Raw genomic sequence first — 5,155 nt, 5'->3', positions numbered from 1 at the left:
CCACGCATCACAGTGACCGGCCACGCATCACAGTGACCAGCCATGCATGATAGAAAACAGTCATTTCTCAGAGGCAACAGTAGCATGAACCTAAGTAAGCTGCAGGTTACCTGGGCAACTATCAGAAGCTGAGGTGTATTGAGCAGGGGCATTTTCTGCTACAAAGCAGCGCAGCAGAGGCCAAGCTGACTAACTGTGTGAAGAGTACACAGCAGGTGAGACTCAAGAGTGCTGGAGCAGAAGGCCATCTGAAGACCCTGAGCCAGCCCTGCACCCTTTTCCCTGTAACCTTGGACAAGACTCAACCTTGCCAAACCCTAGTTTCCCTGCCCATGAAATGGGGCATATTCCAACCCACAACTCATGTAGCTGTGGAGCATTAAATGTTATCTCACCTGTAATGAACACACCTAGCTCTTATGAGCTTTTGCCACAATTTGAATCTCAGTGGTGATCACTGCTTTTCAGCATCAGTCAGAATGGGTTCAGCAGGAGCCATGTCCGCTGTGTTTGGGAAGTGCCCTCTGAGTTAACCTAGCAAGCTGCATGGTTCTCCAGACATGCAGTGGGTCCTCTGGATGTATCATGCAGCTCCCCTAGCTTCTGAAAACAGCTGCAATTGGGGAGGATGGGGAGGGAGCTGGTCAGTAGGATGCATGGCTGGCCACTATGATGAATGGCTGGTCAGTAGGATGCACATCATACGAACCAAACCCCAACTGACAATTGCATGGCTGGTCAGTGCCAGCTCCCTCTCCATCTTTCTCCCATCAGCACCAAGCCCAGCTCTGCCTACCCACACACCCCTGGCTGGAGTTCTTCTTCCAAACAGGATGGCTCACCTGGATCAGAGAAAGCTTTGAACATGGACAGCTCATCACGAGAGACTTCCACTGGGGACACAGATTCCCAGGACACACCTCACCTGTGAGAACCTATGGTTTCCCTTCCCATTTCATGCACTATTCCAACTCCTGTTTATCTCCTTGTCCTTCCCTCAAGGTGGGGGCCCAATGGGTGAGGCCAATCAGGGATTTCCAGGAGACATCTGCACCTTGCTAGGAGGTGGCTGGGCTCAGAGAGGCCATCTTTCAGATGGGATCAGTAAGCAGATACTATTCTTCTTGCCAGTGGAGAGATGCACAAAGAGCCTTTCTGAAAAGCAAAGTCCTGACAACATCGCCTAGCCCTTGGATCCAAGTGTGCCTGAAGTCAGCACACCCGGAACTCTTTAGTCCATGAGATAGCAAAGCCCAGCACACTTTGCTATGCTCTTTGTTCTTAAGCCAGTGTGAGCTTGGTTCTGTCACTTGCAACTTTAAGAGGACTGCCTGACAATCTGCAATGGTTTGAATGTGTTCCCCAAATTTCCCACACTGGAAATGCTCCACCCCATCAACAGCCTACTTAACTGTCTTATTGACTGTCTCCAAGGTATTTGTTTCTTGAAATTGCCAAAGTTGTATTTTTTAATATACTTCATCAAATATCTGGCAGTATCACTTCTTGGCCTTTCAGCTAAGATCAAGTGAAATATGTGGCAATAGCTTTGTGTCCTTTGGTGCAGGGTAAAATTTCCAGCAAAGGCTCACCGAGTTCATTGTGGTTTGGCCATTTTATTTTATTTTGATCCTTGGCATCTGATCTGCACATATAACCCTAAAACTGGCCTATTACTCTAGAACTCTCAGTAGCTCTATCTTTCTCATTTCCAATCTGCCATAGATACAGCCTCACACCATGTAACCTGTGGGGTGTAGTTGTCACTAATGAGTTGTATTAGTCACTTCTGGCCACTGAAACAAAATACTCAACGTCTGCTCTTAAAGGAGGAGATGCTTATGTGGCTCACAGTTGAGGAGAGCTTGGTCCATGGTCCAAGGCAGAGACAGCATGGGGGAAGGACCTGGAGGAAGACAGCAGCTCACTTCTTGGCACCAAGAAGCAGAGAGAGAAAGGAGGGGCCAGGGACAAGCACACATTATTCCAGTTCACACTCCCAGGGACCCTTCTCTTCCAACTAGACCCCACCTCCTAACAGCTCATTCAGCTATGAGCTCACAAGTGGATGAATCTACTGATGAACTTGGTGCTCATTCATCTAATCACCTCCCAAAGCAGACCTGTGCACACACAAGCACTGGGGGCAGACTGTGCTTCTACTCAACCTGGGTGGGTCGGGCTAGAACACCTAGTGCATGTAAGAGCTCACACTCGTGTTCAAACAGTGATGATGCTGTCTAGTGTTGGCTTCTCAGAACATAACTGCATCAAATGTACTTTGATGCTAAGCTTGGTTCCTCACCAGAAATCCAATGATGGTGGGCACTCTGGGACACAGGAGGCTTTGTGAAGATAATGAGGATTCATGAGAGAGGACACACCGAACAGCATATGACTCCACTTCCAACTCCCCCCAGACACCCATTGCCAAGTCCTTGTGTCCTCAATGTCTCTCCCTGACCCCAGCCCTGTCTCTCTGATCTCCCTGCTCCCAGTCAGCTTGTCCTACAACTGGCAATGCCTGGGGCAGGTGGAGAAGGAGATTTAGAAAGCACTAGTGGGCCAGGGATATAGTTCAGTGACATGCCTGGCAAGTGCAAGGTCCTGAGTTCGATTCCTGGTTCTGAAAAAAAAAAAAAAAAAAAAAAAGAATGCACAGACCTGGGGCCAAGGCATGTAGGTCTGTGCCCAGCTTGTGTGCACTATCAGAGAGGTGCATGCTCCCAGTTTTCTACAGTCCTGGGCACTGTTGGCTGTGTCCCACATGTGGGACAGTTTCCCAGCTTTTACCATTATATTTGCTCATAATTTTTCCTGCAGCTGAGAAGAGTGGAGTAATAAAGACCATTACGAAGTGGCTCTGAGCAGGACTTATATTAACCAATTGGCTTTTGATGTTTACTTGTGAGTCTGTCCAAGACATAGGCTCTTTGTTAGAGATGGCAGCCTGTAGTGGTGGTTGAAGAACACGATAAGGCCAAAGTAAAGGACTCCTGGCTCCAACCTCAATTAGTTAGATGAAAACTATAGCTGTAGGCATTGCACTCCTGGACATGACAGAGTTCTCCTAAATTAACACAATGCATAACTTGGTAAAGTCCTTAAAGGGATTCCCAAGTCCTGCCCAGATTCCTGCATCTTCTTCAGTGTTCCCTTCCTTTGTTTGATAACATAATAAATCCAGGCCATGGAGAGAAGTTCCTGGTCTTAATCAAGAGAGTCCTGAATTCTGTGAGAGGGTTTTGATGCTTCTGGAACCCTGAAATGCTACCATTTGTCTCATATATTCAACCTTCAATGTCTACTTATTTGGGAGATTGTGGGCCTGATCAGTCAGCAGTAACTAAGGGAAAATATTAACATGATAGAGGACCATGGCTACCACCCCCAGACCTGCCAAAAGGGAGATGACTGCCTGCCTCTGTCCTGTTTCTCCCATGCACCTGGCAGACTTTTATACAGAGGTCATCAGCTTGCGGCCCCAGCATGATCCTCAATTCACCTCCCTATTATACAAGCAAGAAGAGCCCATATCCTTAAGTTATACAGGACTCTCCTTCAGAAGGCCCTAGCTCCCCCCATGCTCTACTTCCATGAGCTCTAGCTGTTAAAAAGCCCTTCCTAGGGGCTGGTGAGATGGCTCAGTGGTCTAAGGCACCTACTTGGAACAAGCTTGGCAAAACAGAGGGACTGCGGTTCAATCCCCCAGCACCACATGCCAGCCAGCACTGCCCCCTGGTGGGCTGAGCTGGCCACACACACACACACACACACACACACACACACACACTAAATAAAATGTTTAAAAAAAAAAAATCCCTTCCTAATAGGCAGGGGCTTTTCATCACTAGATGTAGCATTTATGGAGAAGGCACAGCCAGGTGCGTCTTGGCTGATCAGGTGCTCTGCCCAACTGGGTAGAGCAGCAGCTTAGGAAGGCCACCCTGGAGAAGTACCTGGGAGACCCTGTGTGTGGAGACTCAATGCTCAGAATCCAACAGGCAAGAAGCACAGGGTCTCTTGGGGATCAGAGTATGGGGTGTAGTGGTCATGGGGAGAAGGGAGGGAGGCAGAAGTCTGGGTCACAACCCTGATTTGGAGTTGGGGTTAAATGAATGCACATTGCAAATGAAAAGAGGAGCCATGGACCAAGAAACCTTGGAGGCCTTGAGAAACTAGAAGAGGCAAGGAATGGATTCTCGCCAAGACATCTTGATCCTAGGGCCAGTGATCCTAAGGAAATAAGTTCATACTGTCTTAAGATAAATGTGTGGTACTGATCCAGCAGCAGTAGGGGCCATGACAGTTGGAAGTTTGGGTGCTTCCCCTATGTATCTGCCAGCTAGGAATATTGAGCTACATCCTGGCTTTCCCTTCTTTTTTAAAAAATGATGAGACAGGGCTGGGGAGATAGCTCAGTAGAATAAGCGCCTGCCTGGCAAGTGCAGGGTCCTGAGTTTAATCCTCAGTAATGGGGGAAAAAAAAGCTATAAAATGATGAGACAATGTCTCACTAAGTTGTTAATTTTCCCATCCTGGGACTTTGTCATCCTCCAGGAGTGCTGGGCTTGTAGGTGTGCACCACCACAGGCAGGCCCAAAGCAATTCTACAGTAGCCATTGTTCTACTTTCATTCGTGACTGCTCATCTCTAGAGGAAGGCCCTGGTGAAAGCATTCAGGAGTTAGAGGAGGGACCAAAATCACTCCCTTGTAGTATCTTTCAGAGAAGGATCCTTGCTCCGATGGGCAAAAAATAACAAGGAGGCTTAGGGCTGGCGGTGATTCAATTCCTCCAAATCCTTTCTGATGTCTTCCTTCCACCTAGTTCATTAATTTGGCACATTTATTAACTGCTGACTGTGTGTTAAGCAGCGGAGGTACAGAATTAATCACAGCTTGAATTCCTGTCTAACCAGAAAGATAGCAGGATCCTGTCTCAAAGAAGAACAAAACAATAACAAAAAACAAGAAAGTAAGCATAGCAAAGCCCTTATTGACAGAGAGAGAACATTTCAGTGTTGGGAAAATAAACAAACGATAAAACATATAGCCCAAGGCCAGGGAATTGGCTCAGTAGAATAAGTGCTTCCCTGGCAAACACAAGGGTCTGAGTTCAATCCCCGGTTCCGAAAGGAAAAAAAAAACTTCACG

The 5,155-nt window shown here is 47.4% G+C and overlaps 1 pseudogene; it reads left to right on the top strand.

Annotated features, from left to right (window-relative positions):
- Positions 1 to 5,155, top strand: part of LOC111812866 — a 70,615-nt pseudogene that overhangs the window by 41,343 nt on the left and 24,117 nt on the right.

Source organism: Octodon degus, unplaced genomic scaffold (assembly GCF_000260255.1).
Source record: "Octodon degus isolate 3935 unplaced genomic scaffold, OctDeg1.0 scaffold00147, whole genome shotgun sequence".
Taxonomy (NCBI): Eukaryota; Metazoa; Chordata; class Mammalia; order Rodentia; family Octodontidae; genus Octodon; species Octodon degus.
Note: the sequence above shows the minus strand (reverse complement) of the source record. Positions and strands in the feature narration are given on the sequence as shown.